This window comes from Amblyraja radiata, chromosome 5, assembly GCF_010909765.2.
Source record: "Amblyraja radiata isolate CabotCenter1 chromosome 5, sAmbRad1.1.pri, whole genome shotgun sequence".
Classification (NCBI taxonomy): Eukaryota; Metazoa; Chordata; class Chondrichthyes; order Rajiformes; family Rajidae; genus Amblyraja; species Amblyraja radiata.
This window is the reverse complement of record NC_045960.1, coordinates 75850461-75872371: the sequence shown is the minus strand read 5'-3', so window position 1 is coordinate 75872371 and position 21911 is coordinate 75850461.

The window sequence follows — 21911 nt, the reverse complement described above, 5'->3', positions numbered from 1 at the left end:
AAAGCCAATGCTTCTTTGGGATGTGGGAGGAAACCCACACGCTTGCAGGGAGAATGTGCAAATTCAACACAGACAGTGCCCGAGGACAGGATCGAACACAGATCTCTGGCATGTGAGGCAGCAAGTCCACCAGCTGTGCCACTATATTTTGTTTTCCAACACACAAAAAATTATACGTTGATAACTTTGGTTACTAAAAAAAATGAAAATATCCATTTTCAGTCTTAAATCACCAAGTGACACTATGTCCCCCTATACAGCTACTGCATGTTTTAATTCAGTTCAAGACTATGGGGCAGTACATTGGCCATAAAGTTGCTGCCTAAAAGTGCTGGAGATCCAGAATTGATCCTGAATATGGGTGCTGTCTGTATGGAGTTTGCTCCTTTTCTCTTTGATCGCATGGGTTTTCTCTGGGTGCTCTTGTTTCCTTCCACATTCCAAAGGTGTGCAGGAACCTATTTCAGACCCAACCCAAAAGGCAATATTTTCCTTTTGTCCAGTGATTCTGTCTGACCTGTTGAGTTACTCCAGCTTTTTGTGTCTATCTTCAGTTTAAACCACCATTTGCAGTTCCTTCCGACACACACAATACTATCCGATAGAACTTTATTAATCCCAGGAGGGAAATTGTGTGTGTGTGTGTGTGTGTGTGGGTATATATATTATATATACCCACACACACATATATATATATATTTATATATATAGAGTCTGAAGAAGGGTTTCGGCCCGAAACGTCGCCTATTTCCTTCGCTCCATAGATGCTGCTGCACCCGCTGAGTTTCTCCAGCATTTGTGTGTACCCTATATATATATTTATATAGTTATATATTCATATATAAATATACACCATTTTGTTTTCTCGTTTATAACAATGTTTACAGAGTACTATGTTTACATATTCTGTTGTGCTGCTGCAAGTAAGGATTTCATTCTAACTGGGACGTGAGAGAATAAAACACTCTTGACTCTGGACTTACGTCGCTAATGTGTGGGATAGAACTAGTGCATGGGTGATCGGTGGTCGGCGTGGACTCGGTGGGCCGAAGGGCCTGTTTCCATGCTGTATCTTTAAATTAAACTAAAAACACTAAAACCAGAGGGAGACTAAAGAAGGGTCTCTACCCGAAACGTCACTCAATTTCTTCTATCCAGAGTTGCTGGCTGCTCCATGGAGTTCCCCCGCACAATTAAAGCATGGAATAGTCTTCACCCACCCATAGTTACCCAACCAGATGCAACAAAATTTAAGGCAGCTCATTTTTCCCCAAGAACCATTTTTTGCTTAAGTCCAAGTCAAGAGTCCAGAGATGTGTCCCAGATAGGACAATGAAATTCTTGCTTGCTGCAGCACAACAGAATATGTAAACATAATACAGAACAGGAGATAAAAGTTCAGTGTGTTTATATACCATATATATACACAATAAATAAACAGATAAAGTGCAATAGGCTGTTATTGTTCGGAATTTGGAGTTTGGTGATGGACCCTCCACCACCTCCAGTTTAAATTCCATTTAGAATATTTTTGGAGGACCAGGAAACCAGAAGCAAGAGTTACTCCAGGGAGTTACTCCAGCTCCAGGGAGTGATTCTGCATTGGTTTTCAGAGGTCGCGGTGAGGCGGTGGCAGCAATGGCGGCCAGATCTCCCACAATTCAAAGCGAGGGAGAAAGTGCCCGGTGTCGACCAGTTGCCGTGGCAGTGCGCATGTGCAGGGCAGTGGATGATGTGCTGGCCATGGTTGTGCGCATGTGCAGGGGGAGGATGTGCTGGTCGTAGCAGTGCGCATGTGCAAGGTGGCCGGCTGCGCCGGCGGATGAGGAGCGAGCGGAGAGCGGAGACCCGGTTGCCCGGACATGGATACGGATGGCGGGCGGAGACGGAGAGTGAAAGAGAGATAGAGAGGGGGGCCCGCTCAGAGATGAACGGTGCTTGCCAAGCCGGGCAAAATGACACAACTTTTAGGTTGCCCGGCGGGGCGTTAGGTGGCTATTGGCACCTGGGCAACTGATAATTTCGCGTCCTGCCTTGGCCGGAGGCCCCCTAGATTTTCAAGGCCCTAGTCTTCAGCCTACGAAGCCTAGTGGTAAATCTGGTTCTGGTCTGGTGAAAAGTTATTCTTCCTGACTGATGCTGCCTGACATGCTGAGTGTTGTCAACAGGCTCTGTTTTTATTTCAGTTGTTTCATTGGTTTCAGTGATGTGTAATTAGGCTGCTGCGGCATTAATTTATGATGAGGATTATTTTGCTCAGCCGCAGAAAGAGATTGTCTCACTTGACCTCCGCGATCCTTTTTGGAATGATTCAGTCATAGCACCTGAGCACTGTGGGCGGTATGAGGTTTATCATGAACACATCTCTAGTTGTCATGTTCAGCTGAGTAACTTGCCAGGTCACCTCAAAGTATGATTAAGATTAAACTATGTAAGGACATCATAGGAACTAAGTATAGTTCAATTGGAGCAAGGACATCAGATTTCCTCTCCATTAATATAACGTGTCTAACAGCCCTGCTCTAAGCAAGACATAACACAGGCAAATTAGGATATTCTGATTCTCCCTGGCACATCAGTTCATTTGATATCATATTATGTGTGATATTGTCACATCCCCTCCCTTCACTGCTTTGTAAGCAACCATGTTTTCTCTCCTTCTCAATTCTCAAAGAGCATCATATTTTATACATTAACTATGTTTTGATTTGCGGAGTGTTTTCTGTTATCCCACTAGGTTTCACTCTCAAATGGATTTTCATGAACAGCTTGTATTGTTACAATAATCTGATAACTTCATGGTTTTACTGGCACCATCTTTTTATTTCCAGATTTTTAGAAAATAATGTTCAGACTCCACAATGGGATTTCAACTCATGTTTTACAAGATTACTAGTCTGAGCATCCCGATTCCTAGTCCAGTAATATAACGAATGTATTATTGCACCTGAAATTGCATGCAATTACGATTTTACTCAAGTATATTAGTCACCAGGTCAGTGCCCTCATATTGTGTATTAAGTCAGCTTCCAACCCTGTTTAACATTTAATTAAAATTGCAGTTTCAAGGAAGCAACAATTTAAAGGATTAATTAAGGACTAAAGGTTAAAATGAGAATTTTATTTTAGGGTATTTTGGTTTGTAAGTTAAAAGAAATTAGGAACAACTGGTGTGTGCGTTGTGTTGTATTTGTGATGGTTTAAAATGTCTGGATCTTATTCAAGTGTACTTGCTGATTTTGGTTGTAATTATAATGCCTGCAGATGATTGCAGCATTCATGAGGCACAGACTCATTGCAAAACTAGCAGCCTTTATAGTTATCCTGGCAATTTTCTTTTTTGCTGCAATGCAGTATCACAGTCATTGCTCTGCTTGCACAGTCTGGCCAAACAAATGGTTTTTTGGGGGAGGGAAGGTTGAAGGAGGAGACAGAAGTGGCATACAGTTGACTGTTTTGTGATAGTAATCCAAAGTTCCTATTGAAGGTGACGTATTAAGTATGTTTTAACTGAAATGTATACATAGACGTGGATCAAAGCACTTCATGTAGCCTATTTAAAATATTATGTTTCATTTAAATTCGCATTTCTCATGTTAAAAATGGCAAATAAACAGAAACCTTTTATGCAGCAATTATGGTCACACCTGTGGGAGATTTATTTTCCCATTATAAACTTGATCATTGGGATTTCTGATATAGGTTTAAAAAATCTGGAAAATATGATTTTAAAATTGGGACTGAATTGTGTTTACATAATTTTGGTCCAAATATCCTTTGCCTTTTAACCTGATTTGATTGTGGTAAAGATTGATTCATCTATGGGTGTATTTTCGAGTCCTATAAGCGACCCACAGAGATTTTATGTACATTAAGAGAGAGAATAGGACCCCTCAGAAAGCAAAGTGGTCATCTCAGGAGATGGGCAAGGTCCTCAATGAGTATTTCTCCTCCGTTTTTACTGTGGAGAAAGATATGAAGTTTGGGGAACTTGGGACAATTAATGGCGATGTCCTGAGGGCTGTCCGTATTACGGCCAATGAGATAGTGAATATCCTAAGGAATATAAAGAATATAAAGATAAATAAATCTCGCAGACGTGATCAGATATATCAAAGGGCACTGTGGGAAGCCAGAGAATAAATTGCTGAGATATATGATTCATCATTAGACACAGGAGGTGCCGGAAGACTGGAAGGTGGCTAATGTGTGCCGCTATTTAAGAAGGGTGGCAAGGACAAGCTTGGGAACTATCGACCATTGAGCCTAACATCTGTGTTCAGCAAACTAATGGAGAGGATTCTGGGGGATTGGATATATATGCATTTGGATAGACAGGGGCTACTTAGGGATTGTCAGCATGGTTTTGCATGTGGGTGATTGTGTCTTACTAATCTTTTTTTGAAGAAATAACCAAAAGGTTGATGAGTGGAAAGCCATAGACATCGTCTATATGGACCTCTGCAAGGTATTTGATAAGGTTCTGCATTGTAGGCTATTCTGGAAGGTTAGATCGCACAGGAACCTGGGAGAGATAGCCATCTGGATAGAAAATAGGCTTCATGGAAGGAAGCAGAGGGTGATGGTGGAAGGTTGTTTATTGGACTTGAGGATTGTGATGAGTGGTGTTCCTCAGGGATCAGTGCTGGGCCCATTACTGTTTGTGGTTTATATTATTGATTTTGATGAGAATGTGGATGGCATGATTAGTAACTTTGCAGATGATACTAAAGTGGGTGGTATCGTAGATTGCAAAGATGGTTATCAAAGGCTATCATAGGATCTTGATGAGGTGGGAAAGTGGCCTGAGGATTGGTTAATGAAGTTTAATGCAGGTAAGTGCGAGGTGTTGCATTTTGAGAAATCAAACCAGGGCAGGACCTTAACAGCAAATAGCAGGATCCTGGGGAGTGGGGTAGAGCAGAGAGATGCAGAGTGCAGGTACACAGTTCTTTGAAAGTGGATAAGGTGGTCAAGACTTTTGGTACATTAGCCTTCATCAGTTACGGTACTAAATATAGAAATCTGGACGTTATGATACAGTTTTACAAGACGTTTGTGGTGCTGCATTTGGAGTATTGTGTTCTCTTTTGGTCACTCTGCTATAGGAAAAGTGGTGTTAAGCTGGAAGAAATGGCGGGAAGATTTAGAAGGATATTGCCTGGACATAAGGGCCTGAGCTATAGAGAGATATTGGACAAGCTTGGACTTCATTTATTGGAGCACAGGAGGATGAGGAATGATCTGATGGTGTGTGTCGAAGATCATGATGGGAATAGATAGGGTGAATGCACAGTATTTTACCCAGATTAGAGGAATCAAGAACCAGAGGACAAAGGTTTAAGGTGAGGGGGGAAACATTTAAAAAGAAGTTGAGTGGCAACATTTTCTCACAGAGGGCGGTGGGGATATGAAATGAGCTGCCAGAGGAGATTGTTGAGGCAGGTACTATAACACTATTTAAAGGACATTTGGATAGGTACATCGACAGACAATAGACAATAGACAATAGACAATAGACAATGGACAATAGGTGCAGGAGTAGGCCATTTGGCCCTTCGAGCCAGCACTGCCATTCACCGTGATCATGGCTGATTATCCACATTCAGGACCCGTTCCTGCCTTCTCACCATATCCCCTGACTCCGCTATCTTTAAGAACTCTATCTAACTCTCTCTTGAAGACATCCAGAGAATTGGCCTCCACTGCCTTCTGAGGCAGCAAATTCCACAGATTCACAACTCTCTGGGTGAAAAAGTTTTTCCTCATCTTCATTCAAAATGGCCTACCCCTTATTCTTAAACTGTGGCCCCTGTTTCTGGACTCCCCCAACATCGGGAACATGTTTCCTCCCTCTTGCGTGTCTAATCCATTAATAATCTTTTATGTTTCAATAAGATGCCCTCTCATCCTTCTAAATTCCAGAGTATACAAGCCCAGCCGCTTCATTCTATCAACATATGACAGTCCCGCCATCCCGGGAATTAACCTCGTGAAAGGTTTAGAGCGAAGATAGACACAAAATGCTAGACACAAAATACTAGACTTTCTATACATCACTGTCTATACCTCTCGTTTCCCTTTCCCCTGATTCTAGACTGAAAAAGGGTCTCAACTCCAAATGTCACCCATTTCTTCTCTCCAGAGATGCTGCCTGTCTTGCTGAGTTACTCCAACATGTTGTATCTATCTTTGGTTTAAACCAGCATCTGCAGTTCCTTGCTACACAAGATTCAGAGCGATATGGGCCAAGTCCAGGTAGTCAGCAGTAGAGTAGATGGGGCATCTTGGTCGGTGTGGGCAGCAATCACAATATGTTCCAATTCATTCCATGACACATGCATGCCCTTGGTAATGTTTTAATGATAGGCAAACTTGGATGTACCTATCATTACAGTTCTCTACCAATTTAGTTTTAAAAATACATTTTAATGTTCAGTGTTAACATTTATCAAGATTACTTTGCTTCTGTGGGAGATGTTGTATTTCATAGGCACAGAGGGTAAAGTGAAATTAAAAGATTTTTTCATTAAATGGACCATTTGCTGGCTTCCTATCTGTGACAATCTGTTATATACAGTGCACTGGGCTCCATGAACATTCTCCCTTTGCTAAATCATGGATTGAACTGATTTCACTGGTGCTCGGAAAGGTCACAAGGTCGACTCCTGTTTGTACTCGATATCAAGATTAAGATCATTTAAACCTAAATTCAAGGAAACCACAAACCATCACATGAACCTAACCTTGCCAATTCATAATCTAGTTCATCTTTTTTTTCAACAATTACAATTTACAATGTTTTAAAGAATAAATGCATGATATTTCATGAAGGGAGAAAAATGTACTGAGTCCCGGATTCTAATATTAGTAACTAATAGAAGGATCTTGTGGTCCATCTGTGTCAGCAAAATGAAGGAGCTAGTTGTTGACTTTATTGAGCCAAAGTTTTGACTAGTCTCACTGAATTCAATTTGTGTTTTTTTTTAATGAAACTGCCAGTTTAGGTATATCATGCATCTGTATAGCCACGTTGTACAACACTGAAACAAAGTTCCTCTTGCTATTTGTCTTTCATGATTTGTTATTTAGTGCATTCATAAGAAGAATGATAATTTTATTAAACTGTGGCCTGTTTCAACGTCAATAAATGCTCAGATTCCCTAATCAGGCCCTGTCTATATCTATATTACTAAAGGTAAGACTTGACCACTTTTGACGTACTGTGATGTGATTTCCGAGAGAACGTCGCATCTTACGGCCGTCCTTTTTGGCCACCTCACTCAGAACCCCCTTCCGCCGGACTGGACTGGAGGATTTTTCCCATCGATGAAAAATCAGAGATATGTTAATGTTTAAAATAAATTCGCCTATCTCTCTGCTGCCCCCGCTCGCGGCAGTGGGGAGTGACTATAAAACCCGGAAGTGTCGTGGTTCACTCAGTCTCTGCCAGATGGAGGAAGTGAGAGGGTCACGGCTCTCTGAGCTGCGAATAACACTGAACGCACGTCTACTCCACGGTGAGTCCCCGGGATGTGGTTTTCAGCAAATGTGTTTGTTGTTTGCAAAGTGTTTGCCCAATTGGGTTGGCTTTTTAAAGGGCTTTCAGCAAATGTGTTTTGTTGGCTTGCAAAGTGATTTTGCCCAATTGGGTTGGCTTTTTAAAGGGCTTTCAGCAAGTGTGTTTTGTTGGCTTGCAAAGTGTTTTTGCCCAATTTGGTTGGCATTTCAATGGGCTTTCAGCAAACGTGTTTTGTTGGCTTGCAAAGTGTTTTTGTCCAGTTGGCTTGGCTTTTAAAGGGCTTGCTTGCAACAGTTTTCGGATGGATAAATGTGAATAAACATTTTATTAGATCCGGACTGTGTTTAATTTCAAAATTGGCGCTCATTCTGTGGTTTTCGCTTAGTTGCAAGATGGCGCCGATGACGTCATTTCCGGTTAGCGGCATGCTGGCACTGAGTGCATCATTTCCGGTTCGTGGCAAGAAGCTAGAGGGTGACGTCAAGATGGCGTCGAGTGCAGGCACCGTTGAATAATCCAAGAGAGCTGTCTGCTCGGTCTATGGTGAGTGTGTTTGTTTGATGTTATTTAAAGCACGTTTTTGCTTCAGCACCAGCAGCCTCTACAGGAGGCTTTAAACATTTGTTTTACACACTGTATATTCAACACGTTCAGAAGTTACCTGGCATTTTAGTATTGGGTGAGTGTGTGTGAGTGAACGTGTGTGTGTGTGTGTGTGTGTGTGTGTGTGTGTGTGTGTGTGTGTGTGTGTGTGTGTGTGTGTGTGTGTGTGTGTGTGTGTGTGTGTGTGTGTGTGTGTGTGTGTGTGTGAATCTGTGTGTGTGAATGAGTGTGTGTGAATGAGACTGTGTATGTGTGTGTGAGAGTGTGTGTGAGTGTCTGTATGAGGTGGAGGGTGTGTGTGATCAACAAATAACAAATAGTACAAACTAGCACAACAGAACCACCCCCCCCCCCTACTGGCCAGCAATATTGTAATTGCTGGAGAGGTGGAATATTGCGTTGGGTGACCAGCCCTCCCTTGTGATGCTGGGACCCAACGGGTCCCACTTAGTCTAGTATATACAGTGGCTTGCAAAAGTATTCATACCCCTTGAACTTTTCCACATTTTGTCACGTTACAACCACAAACGTAAATGTATTTTATTGGGATTTTATGTGATAGACCAACACAAAGTGGTGCATAATTGTGAAGCGGAAGGCAAATGATACAAGGTTTTCACATTTTTTAACAAATAAAAAAACAGAAAAGTGTGGCGTGCAAAAGTATTCAGCCCCCCTGAGTCAATACTTTGTAGAACCACCTTTCGCTGCAATTACAGCTGCAAGTCTTTTGGGGTATGTCTCTACCAGCTTTGCACATCTAGAGACTGAAATATTTGCCCATTCTTCTTTGCAAAATAGCTCAAGCTCAGTCAGATTGGATGGAGAGCGTCTGTGAACAGCAATTTTCAAGTCTTGCCAAAGATTCTCAATTGGATTTAGGTCTGGACTTTGACAGGGCCATTCTAACACATGAATATGCTTTGATCTAAACCATTCCATTGTAGCTCTGGCTGTATGTTTAGGGTCGTTGTCCTACTGGAAGGTGAACCTCCACCCCAGTCTCGAGTCTTTTGCAGACTCTATCAGGTTTTCTTCCAAGATTGCCCTGTATTTTGCTCCATCCATCTTCCCATTAACTCTGATCGGCTTCCCTGTCCCTGCTGAAGAAAGGCATCCCCACAGCATGATGCTGCCACCACCATGTTTCACAGTGGGGATGGTGTGTTCAGGGTGATGTGCAGTGTTAGATTTCCGCCACACATAGCGTTTTGCATTTAGGCCAAAAACTTCAATTTTGGTCTCATCTGACCAGAGTACCTTCCTCCACATGTTTGCTGTGTCCCCCACATGGCTTGTGGCAAACTGCAAACGGGATTTCTTATGGCTTTTTTTCAACAATGGCTTTCTTCTTGCCACTCCTCCATAAAGGCCCGATTTGTGGAGTGCACGACTAATAGTTGTCCTGTGGTCAACTGTGGTAAATCCCACCTGAGCTGTGGATCTCTGCAGCTCCTCCAGAGTTACCAGAGTTGGCTCCTTCTCTGATCAATGCTCTCCTTGCCCAGCCTGTCAGTTTAGGTGGACGGCCATGTCTTGGTAGCTTTGCAGTTGTGCCATACTCTTTCCATTTTCGGATGATGGATTGAACAGTGCTCCGTGAGATGTTCAAAGCTTGGGATATTTTTTTATAACCTAACCCTGCTTTAAACTTTTCCACAACTTTATCCCTGACCTGTCTGATGTGTTCCTGGGGGTTCATGATGCTGTTTGTTCACTAATGTTCTCTAACAAACCTCTGAGGCCTTCACAGAACAGCTGTATTTATACTGAGATTAGATTACACACAAGTGGACTCTATTTACTAATTAGCTGACTTTTGAAGGCAATTGGTTGCACTGGATTTTATTTAGGGGTATCAGAGTAAAGGGGGCTGAATACTTTTGCACGCCACACTTTTCAGTTTTTTATTTGTAAACAAATTTAAAAACCATGTATCATTTTCCTTCCACTTCACAATTATGCGCCACTTTGTGTTGGTCTATCACATAAAATCAGAATAAAATACATTTACGTTTGTGGTTGTAACGTGACAAAATGTTGAAAAGTTCAAAGGGTATGAATACTTTTGCAAGCCACTGTATATATATTTTTCAAACAGCTTTGTTTCATCCCTCATTCTTTGCCTTGGTGTCACTCGTGCAGAAGCCTTTGTTCACTCAGTGAACCAGACACACTGGAGAATATCAGCAGTGCTGGATCTCTGCCAGCAGAGATTGCCAACTGATGTGAAGGCTGGGAGATCCACAGGAATCCCAAGAATACAGCGAAGGAAGCCTTACACCAGCAATTGAGTGGTTAGAAGGTTACTAACTCAGTGATTAGCAAACATCTCCCAGTCTGGCTACATTCCAGTCAGAAAAGAACAGCCAGTCAGTGGATCCGATATTTTTTAGTTTAGTTTACTTTAGAGATACAGCATGGAAACAGGCCCTTCGGCCCACCGAGTCCGTGCCGACCAGCTATCCCTGCACACTGACACTACCCTGCACACTAGGGACAATTTACAATTTTTTCAACAAAGCGAATTCACTTACAAACCTGTACATCTTTGGAATGTGGGAGGAAACTGGAGCACCTGGATAAAACTTACGCCATCACGGGTAGAACGTGCAAACTCCGTACAGGCGGTACCCATGGTCAGAAACAAACTGGGGTCTCTGGCGCTGCAAAACAGCAACTGTACTGTACATTGCTCATTTCTAGACTTCACCCCAGTCTAGTTTCAGTAAAAACACTGAATCAAGAACTTCAAACAACCAGATTTTATTTTAACAAAAGCGCATTATAGTTCAACTACTGTACCTATCCCACCGCGGGTTCGATCCTCGTATCTGCCTGTTCAAGCCCTCTAGGCCTCGCTCAGAAAGAGACACTCCAGAAAGATTCAGATTCAGATTCAGAAAACTTTATTGTCTGTCGTAACAGAAAATCTTCTTTGATGTGGCTCGATATACAAACAGGACAATGTACTGATAAGCAGTCATACAACACAGATTTCTGCGAGCACACACAGTGTCATGCAGTCCCAAGCGTTCTCCCAGAAGATCGACGCTGGACCTCGTGGTAGCGGACTTTTATATGTCCCGGGACCTCGAGGGGCCGAACACATGGGGGTGGTCTCTTAATAATCCAATTACAGATATCGATTAACCCCATACATAACAGACATTTCCCTAACCCAAATAATACAGCAGCTCAATGCATTGTATTCAAACCGGACTTCGCAAGGAAGTTAACTTAGAAACATTTACCCTGATCTGCCAGAAACCCAGACAAGGCTCAATACCTTATCCAATCAACACTCGGCAAAGTAGAATTCTGCAACATTATTTACAACTATTTACAAGGTTTGGTTTGCAGCCATTCAATCCATTCTATGCATTTTGAACCTAATTGACAGGGTCTGCAAGAATTCTTTTCTTGCAACTTGTATCTAGGCTCTAGACACACTGGCACCACTCCACAGCTTGTCCCAGCTCTGCAGAGAGCAATTCCAAATTGACCAAATCTCCCAGCAGCCCTGAAGCTTTTACCCCATTTTGAACTCCTAGCCTCTCCAATTATTAGGATTAACATTACCACTGTGCCACCATGCCACCCCTATACCGTTAAAACAAAAATCTAACACATTTAGCAAGAATTCTGAATAATCTTGCTTTTTAATATTTGCTCCTGATTGGACTGATTTGCTTTACAACAGTTTTCAAGATGGCCTATTAGATCTGTGACTCAGATGACCTCGGGTACTATCTGTGTGATGTTTGCACGTTCTCCATGTGACCACATGGGTCTCCTCTGGGTGCTACAGTTCCCTCCACATTCCAAAGACATGCGTGTTTGTAGGTTAATTAGCCTCTGTAAAATTGCCACCAGTGTATCGGGATGGGCAAGTGGGGTAACATAGAACTTGTGCGAACAGGTGATCGACAATCGGCGTGTACTCGGTGTGCCAAAGGGCCTGTTTCCATGCTGTATCATTCAATCAAACATACAAGAATACAAGTATCCATAGTTCATATTAGATAAGAACAATTAATCAAATAAATCATCTATGAATAATCGCTTTCCTTAATATTGGAGCATCTTCTACTGGTCCAATAAAAGGATATTGATTAAAAGATTCATTTGATTCACCTAACACAAAAACTGCTTGATCTACTACGGGCATCCAGAATTTTCTGTTATATATCTCGTGCTGAATATATCAAAATCTGAACTGGATTTTCCTCTTAAATAAATCCTGAAGTATCTTTCTATGGTTTTACCTGATTGTAACATCCACTCACACCCCTCCCTCCATCGTCAGATTTCAATCCTCCTCTCCACTCCTTATCTGACACCCTTTTGTCTCTTTTTCACCTCTGGCTTTTGTCGCCTACTCCACCCTTTTGCCAATCATCCCACACCTCACCTGTATCCACCTATCACTTACCAGGCTTTATCCCACACCACATATTTTTTCCAGTTTCTGCTCCCTACTCCAATTGGTCTGAAAAAGGATCCTGACCCAAAACATTGCCTGTCCATCCCCTCCACAGATGCTGCCTAATTCTTTGAGTTTCTCAAGCAAATTACATTTTGCTCAATTCTATTTTACATTTGCCTGCTGGACATACTTTTCTGTTTCTTCAGTCATGTAAAACCATATCTATATAATGTTCCTCTATGTTCATCTGTTCAGCCCTTCTCAATATTATGTATTTCACTGCACCTGGTACACGTGACAATAAATAAACCATTGAACCGTATATACTCCAATAAACACGGGTGAGCTTTAGTTGGATGGGACGGATGATCACAATTTTATTTGTCATGCTCACTGCCTGATCTCTTCTGGTGAGAAACCCAATCTATTCTGAAGATAAGTCATTATGAATAAACGGGTATTGAGATGAACATCTGCTTCATTGTCGCCCAGTCACAGCAATATCAAGCAGCCTGGAGGTCCAGTGAGATGAATGGATAGTGATGATTGTAGAGTGGGCAGCAACAGGCTATGTTATTCTGAAGAAGGTTCTCCACCCGTAACGTCACCCATTCCTTCTCTCCGGAGATGCTGCCTGGCCCACTGAGTTACTCCAGCATTTTGTGTCTATCTTATGTTATTCCAGAGTCGGGAGGAGCACGGCTCCACGTTACACTTGTTTTTCTCGGCATTTAATCTCAGAATGGGACATTTTCCTCCTCTTTCCATTCTTTGGTTCTGGAATTTACATCAGGTTCTCCATATTTTGTTCACTAGAACTCTGGTAAATAGTCAATGTAGGCATGAAGGGCTAAATGGTTTCTCTCTCTCTGTACTGTGACCATTCTATGAATTGATCCAGCTCTGTATATTGATCCAGCTCTATATATTCTTCAGATTGATCTTTGTACTGAAGTCTTCCACTTTTGCATAAACCTGTGCATTAGATGGATAAGAAAGGTCGAGAGGGATACGGGGCCAAACGTGAGTAACTGGGACCAGCTTCCATGTTGTATGAGTCTATGACTATAGCTCTATAACTCTATGAGACACATTGAAGTTAATATTTTCAGGAAAAACAGTAAGTTATTCATCTCAGCAAATCTTTTCAAATTGACATCTTTCCCAATAGTCACCTGGATCTCCTTCTTGAAAAGCATTACCCTGTGAAATCATCATCATTTTTGCTTTCCTAACCTTCTCTTATAGAGCCCGCAGGACCCAAGTGATCTTATCCAAATAGGACCCGGTGTTCCCAGTGTGCCCTGTGGTGAGATTGCAGGAAGAGTGTTCTTATGAGCTACAGTGAGGCATTGAAGAAAATGATTCATAACTCATGACGTACGGTAATCAGGAAGTAGTGAATCAGGTTGGCTTCATCTATAATCCCTCGTTATTAATTTGAAATGTTGCCTAATATCTATGACAGATTCCAGTGGAACAGTCATGCGATCTATAATCAATTCAGTGTGCTGATGTTGACTTCAAATGAGCATTACCCTTTGACATTCATTTACAAATAACACAGGTGACGAGTGGCATCTGGGCACGTTCTTCAATGACTGCAAGTTCCCAGGACGTTAACCCGAGCAACAGTAAATCCCTTGAAGAGAGAAAGAGAAGAAAATAACATAAACTCTTATGGCTGTAGCATGCTGTCTATGATTTATCTTTGAGTGCCGCTGTTTTCTTATCTTAATCATTCCAACACAAGAAACTTAATTGATTAGAAGAAAGACCAAAGCATTTCTAAAAATAACTTCAAACATGTTTCTGATCAAGCTGTTGAATGGTCTAATTGGCAGAGACTGTTTTGTCATATACTTAAAGGGACATTCCATGGTGCAGGCGTTGCTATTGCAACTGAATAAATGGACGCTGCATTGGTGGTAGAGGTGAAAGCGGCTAGGAATGGGAACCCAAGGGGATAGAACATAGAACATAGAAAATAGGTGCAGTAGGCCATTCGGACCTTTTAGCCAGCACCGCCATTCAATATGATCATGGCTGATCATCCAAAATCAATACCTCGTTCCCGCTTTCTTCCCATATCCCTTGATTCCATTAGCCCTAAGAGCTATATCTAACTCTTTCTTGAAAACATCCAGTGAATTGGCCTCCACTGCCTTCTGTGGCAGAGAATTCCACAGATTCACAACTCTCTGGATAAATCCTTTCACCAGATGCAAGCAACCATAGAGGATAAGTCTCCAATATTATTATCCTTTATCCTGACTACATTCTATACAATTATTGTTCCAATATTGTGTCCTATGACAGCTGGTAAAGCTGCTGTCTCAAGCTCCAGAGAACCTGGTTCAATCTTGACCTCAAGTGTTGTCAGCATGCTCCAGTTTATTTTTACATTTTCACATGGGCGTGTGGGTTAGTGTCCTCTGTATATTGCTTCTCAATTGCAATTGAATGGTAGAATTGAGGGAAGTTGATGGGAATGTGCGGAGAATGACAGAGGATTTGTGCAGGATTAGAGTAAATGAGCATTTGATGGTTGGTGCTAACTCGATTGGCCGAAGGGACCATTTCCATAACATATGACGTTAGCACAATGAAAGTTAAATATCTCTCAAAGCAGATGTGAAGCAAGTGCTTAAAGACCTCCGGATAAAGAAATGGAATGAGGTGCATCATTGTCTGTGTTCTTAAATACTGTTTCCTCATCTATAATTCAAATGTTTAATTAATAAAACAACTATTCAAAGTGGAACAGAAACACAATCTACAATCAACTGCAGATTTTCTATTCTCTTTTGCCTGTGTGCTTGTCTTATAAAATATTAATGTAGATCACTTCAAAAATAGAAAGCAACCCAAGAGCAGACAATCAATCTGGAGTGGCTCGTGCCCTTGTATGCACAAATAATCTCAGGTTCTCCAGCAGCCATAATCCATACAGAGAACGACTCTGAACAACCAACATAACAATTGAGTTATGAGGAACAGTGAGGTCATTTACGTCTGCACCTTTGAGTTTTGGTCTAAAGGCAAGACTTTTTACAAAACTCTCAGCTGCAATTTGATTTCAGCATTGCCAAGATGGTGTGAGCAACTGAGAACCAAAGGCAAGATTGGGCAGATGCACTTACATGTAAGGTTGAGGTCATTTTAACTCCTCAGCTTCATTTTAATTGACTTAATATGTGTTCTTCTGTGCTGATTGCACAGCAACCAAGTCACTTGTTACCATTGTTGGATATCTCCTCAATGCAACCAACCCTGCTTGTCTTTTAGAAACATCCTGATAGTCTCAATTCATTTTTAATGCCCTTCTGAGCAAAGCGATTATAACATGCTGTATATTTCCACAGGCTCCATTGTAGAAAACATTGGAACTGATGCAGGCAAGACAAGCATCCATCCACGACAGCACTGGAAAGGAAGGATCCATCCATGACAGCATCTGTCTTCCATCCCATGCCTTGCAGTATATTCTGCAAGCATGTGGTGATTCCCATGTGCACATTCCTACTCAAATAGCAAGCTCTGCTTGTCAGCAATTCCTGTCAGTTCCGGCAATTGCAGTGAAACCAAGAAACTATGGTGATCCATTGCCCAGCCGCCTTGCATCAATAATTCGCAGCATCACATCCGCAGGATGCAAGCCCCTTTGTCTTTGCCTTTTGCCCTCCATTTAATTATCTGCATTGTGTGGGATGCATGTGGTCATGTTATCCAAACCATCTTAGAGCAAAAATCAAAGCATTATTCAATACGGAAGCAGGCCCTCTGGCCCAACTCATCTATGCAAACCAAGATGTTTGCAAACCAAGGGGAACGAGGAGTGCAGGGGAGAGATAAGACTTTGCCTTCCATCACAGTGAGGAGGAGATTCACTGTGATGGATGTTTTGTGTAAATTGTGTTGTGTCTTGGTTCTTCTTCTTGTTTGTATGACTGCAGAAACCAAATTTCATTTGAACCTCTGGGTTCAAATGACAACAAATAAATTGTATTGTATTGTATTGTATTGTATTGTATTGTATTGTATTGTATTATGTCCCATCTAAGCTAGTCCCATTTAAGTTCAAGTTCAAGTTCAAGTGAGTTTATTGTCATGTGTCCCTGATAGGACAATGAAATTCTTGATTTGCTTCAGCACACAGAACATAGTAGGCATTTACTACAAAACAGATCAGTGTGTCCATATACCATAATATAAATATATACACACATGAATAAATAAACTGATAAAGTGCAAATAACAGATAATGGGTTATTAATAATCAGAGTTTTGTCCGAGCCAGATTTAATAGCCTGATGGCTGTGGGGAAGTAGCTATTCCTGAACCTGGTTGTTGCAGTCTTCAGGTTCCTGTACCTTCTACCTGAAGGTAGCAGGGAGATGAGTGTGTGGCCAGGATGGTGTGGGTCTTTGATGATACTGCCAGCCTTTTTGAGGCAGTGACTGCGATAAATCCCCTCGATGGAAGGAAGGTCAGATCCGATGATGGACTGGGCAATGTTTATTACTTTTTGTAGTCTTTTCCTCTCCAGGGCGCTCAAGTTGCCGTACCAAGCCACAATGCAACCGGTCAGCATGCTCTCTACTGTGCACCTGTAGAATTTAGAGAGAGTCCTCCTTGACAATCCGACTCTCCGTAATCTTCTCAGGAAGTAGAGGCGCTGATGAGCTTTCTTGATAATTGCATTAGTGTTCTCGGACCAGGAAAGATCTTCAGAGATGTGCACGCCCAGGAATTTGAAGCTCTTGACCCTTTCAACCATCGACCCATTGATATAAACGGGGCAGTGGGTCCCCATCCTACTCCTTCCAAAGTCCACAATCAGTTCCTTGGTTTTGCTGGTGTTGAGGGCCAGGTTATTGTGCTGGCACCATATGGACAGTTGCTCGATCTCTCTTCTATACTGCATTCGGCATTTGGCTTTACCTGCATTTGGCTTTACCTGCATTTGGCCCAAAGCCTTCTTAACCTTTCCTTATGGTTGAGGAGGAGTTGGATGCCCTAAGGAGTATGATGGTAGACGAATCTCCTGGGCCTGATCAGATATATCCGAGGACACTGTGGGAAATGGGCAGGTGGAATTAGAGTAGATGGGGTATCTTGGTCGGCCTGGGAAATTCGGGCTGCAGGGTCCGTTTCCGTGCTGTATGACTACATGACTTTGTGACTCTACCATATACCTAGATGTGACCAGAATATTAAGATGCTTACCAAAATAACCGCTCTCAATTCCTTGTTTCACTGCATCACTAGCATTTACTTTGCCCCACATTATGGGTTAGAAGGTGGCAATTCAGCCCATCTGGTCAATGCCAGCTCCCAGATGAACAATTCTGGGGCGATTCTGGAGCACTAGCATGGGTGTTGTGGGTCAAGTCAAGCACAGTGAGTGCAGGGCCAACAATCCATTTCAATCCATTTCATGTCAAGTCAATCCATGTCAAGTCAAGTCAAGCACAGGGCAGGCGGGGCCAGCCAACAATACAATCCATTTGCTTTCATTTCAGGTGAGGTCAAGCAAAGCAAAGGCAAAGCAAAAGAAAAGCAAAAGCAAAAGCAAAAGCACAGGGCAGGCTGGGCCAGCCAACAATACAATCCATTTGCTTTCATTTCAGGTGAGATCAAGCAAAGCAAAAGCACAGGGCAGGCCAAACAACTCATATCATTTCATTAAGGGCTAACAAATCATTTATTGCAAGCACATTAAGAGTTAACAAATCATCATTCATTGCAAGCACATTAAGAGTTAACAAATCATCATTCATTGCAAGCACATTGCTAGCTAACAAATCATTTATTGCGAGCACATAAATGGTTAACCACATAAAGCACATAACCACATAATCACATAAAGCACATAAGGGGTAGACTCACAGTTTTGAAGACTCACAGTTCAGTAGACTCACAGCAGACTCACAGTTGTGGTCTCACCCTCGTGATCTTCCAGAGTGACTGTTTCACGTCCAGGCATCCGGGGTTTTATAGTCCTGCCCCCCCCCCCCCCCCCCGGAAGGGGCGTTACCTTCATCACGATGATTGACAGGCGAGAGGACCAATCAGATGATCTCAAGATTTTTTAAACATTCATAACTTTTTTATTTTTAATCGATCTGAAAAATCCTCGGGGCTGCCTCAGTAACTTTGAGTAAGATGGCCAAAAATCATAGCGATATATGGTAGGGTTTTTTCTAAAATATATTTACAGCGCAGACAGGAAGTGGTCAAGATAAAACTTTTAGTTATATAGATATCAAAGGTAGAATTCCTGCTGAATGTAGCAGTCGGAAAGATGTGTATGGTGCCAACCACCAAATGACTAGACATAAAGCATGTGAAAATGTAGATGCTGGAATCTGGAGGAACACATTGGGTCAGGCAGCATCATTGGAGGGAATGGACAAGAGACATTTCAGGTCAGGAACTTCTGAAGTGGTGAAGAAATGATGCCATTATTGAGCATTTAGTAAATTAAATCCCATAAGCATTAAATTATATTTTCTGATTAAGTGTGAAGCACTTAAATTATTTGGGGTATCTTTGTTCCAAGTTTGCTCCTGATATACAATAGTAAACAAAATTCACCCAAGGTGGGAGGATGGTGAATTCACTTCCAGAAGGTCTTTTAAAGGTAGAAGCCCTTGCCACATGTAAACAGCATTTATATGTGAACTCAAAGAACCATGAATGTTGTGTTAGAAGGTGGAAAAAAGCTAAATAGGTCCCCCATGACTGTACAGATACGATGGGCCATATGACTTCCATTGTGTCATAGATTTTCTGTAAGCTAAGGGTTAGTCTCATGTCTTGTAAGAACAGCTCAGAGTTGTTTTGGATTAATTACCGATCTTATTCTGATAAACTCCCTTTCAGTGCTTACCCCATAAAAGGATTATGACAGACCATAACCGATAGGATCAATGGTGGCGCTGCAGCTCTTCACAATCTATCAGTGACAGAGATGAGGAAATTGAGCATATGCATCCAAGTTTGCTGCCAACACAAAATAAGCTGTTAGGAAGATGTTATAAAAAACCTGTAAAGGGTTATTGACAGGTTAAGTGATTGTGGAAGAAGATGAATGTAATGTAGGGAAATATGAAGACATCAACCGTTGGAAAAGAAAGCAGACTACCGTTCAATAAGTAACATGCTGGAAATCTTTAAAGAAATTTCTATGTCCTTGAAGGCGAACCACAAAAGATACAGGGTAGAAACAGTAAGCAATTAGGAAGTAAAGTTTTGTAAAGGTTAGAGTTTATTACAAGGATTGGGCTATAAATGCGCAAGTTCTTCAAGTTCCTGGGTGTACATATCTCTGAAAATCTGTCCTGAGCACAGCACATTGATGTAATCACAAAGAAAGCCCATCAACACATCTACTTCCTTGGAAGATTGAGGAGATTGAGGTAGTTAGGAAGGCAAATTCAATGATAGCATTTATATCAAGAGGACTAGAATACAAAAACAGACGTGTAATGCTGAGGCTCTATAGGCACTAGTCAGGCCACATTTGGAGTACTGTGAGCAAATTTGGGCCCCATATCTAAGGAAGAGGGTCCAGAGGAGGTTTATAAGAATGATTCCAGGAATGAGTGGGTTAGCATATGATGAGCGTTGAACAGCACGGGGCCTATACTCGCTGGAGTTTAGATGGTTGAGGTGGGACCTCATTGAAACTTACAGAATAACGAAAGGCATGGAGGGAGTGGGTGTGGAAAGGATGTTTCCACTGGTGGGAGAGTCCAGGACCAGAGGTCATAGAATTAAGTGGGTGCTCTTTTAGAAAGGAGGTGAATTAGAGGGTAGTTAATCTGCAGAACTCATTGCCACAGAGGGCTGTGGAGGCCGTCAGTGGATATTTTTAAGGCAGAGATAGACACATTCTTGATTAGAACGGGTGTCAAGGGTTATGTGGAGAAGGCAGGAAAATGGGATTAGGAGGCAGAGATCAGCCATGATTGAATGGCGGAGTAGACTCGAAGGGCCGAATGCCGTAATTCTACTCCAATGACTTGTGAACGTGAAATTTAATATGTTGATGGATGCTCTCTTGAGCTTCGACAAGTATACAGTGGAGAGCATACTGACAGGTTGCTGCACGGCCTGCTTCAGCGACTCGATCGCCCAGGAATTAAGGAGATTACAGGGAATGGTAGACATTGAAGGTAGACAAAAGTGCTGGGAAACTCAGCGGGTGCAGCAGCATCTATGGAGTGAAGGAAATAGGCAACGTTTCGGGCCAAAACCCTTCTTCAGAAACCCTTCCTTCGCTCCATAGATGCTGTGGACCCACTGAGTTTCTCAAGCACTTTTGTCTACCTTCGATTTTCCAGCATCTGCAGTTCCTTCTTAAACACGAATGGTAGACATTGCCTGGTCTGTCACAGGTATAGACCTCCCCACTATCACAGGGATCCATTGGAGGTGCTGCCTCAGAAAAGCAGGCAAAATCATGAAATACCCATCACCCTATCATGCACTCATTTCACTCCGCCCATCGGGAAGAAGTGATAGGAATAATGCAACCACCAGGACAAGAATAGCCTTTTCCAATCAACCATCAGGTTCGTGAACACTGCACAACACTAACATCAATTATTAACTTTACTTTAGAGATGCAGTGCGGATACAGGCCCTTTGGCCCACTGATTCCGCGCCGCCCAGAGATCACCCCGTACACTAGCAATATCCTACTCACTAGAGACAATTTGCAGTTTATAGAAGCCAATTAACCCACAAACCTGTACATCTTTGGAGTGCGTGAGGAAACTGGAATACTCCGAGAAAATACACATGGTCACAGGGACAACATACAGTCCGTACAGACAGCACCCGTGGTTAGGATCGAACCAGGGTCTCTGGCACTGAAAGCAGCAACTCTGCTGCTGCCTCACTGTGGAGCCCGTACTTTAGTGGGCTGAGGATTTGGAGGTATTTTGCACTGGTATTGTGGTTGTCAATTCATTGAATTTTGTTATATATTATCTTTATGTTTTGTTTTTATAGGCCTGTTATGCAACTGCATGTAAGAATTTAAATGTTCTGTTTTTAGTACATATAATAATAAATACTTTCGACTTGACTCTTGACTTCTTAGTTCATTGGTGAAAATAACTTTGTTTGCTGTTAATAACTATGATGTTGTCTTACTCAGGTATTTGCAGGTATACATTTCTTCCCAGTTCATTGCAATCTGGAGCTGATGAAGTGTATGACTGGCTCTTTCTTTGTTCAGGCCTCAAAGGCACCTGTTAATCCTGCTCCAATAAAAGAGAGATTTTGCCAGCTTTATGATAGACTCTCCCCAACAATAACCAATGTTCAGTTAATCCCCAAACA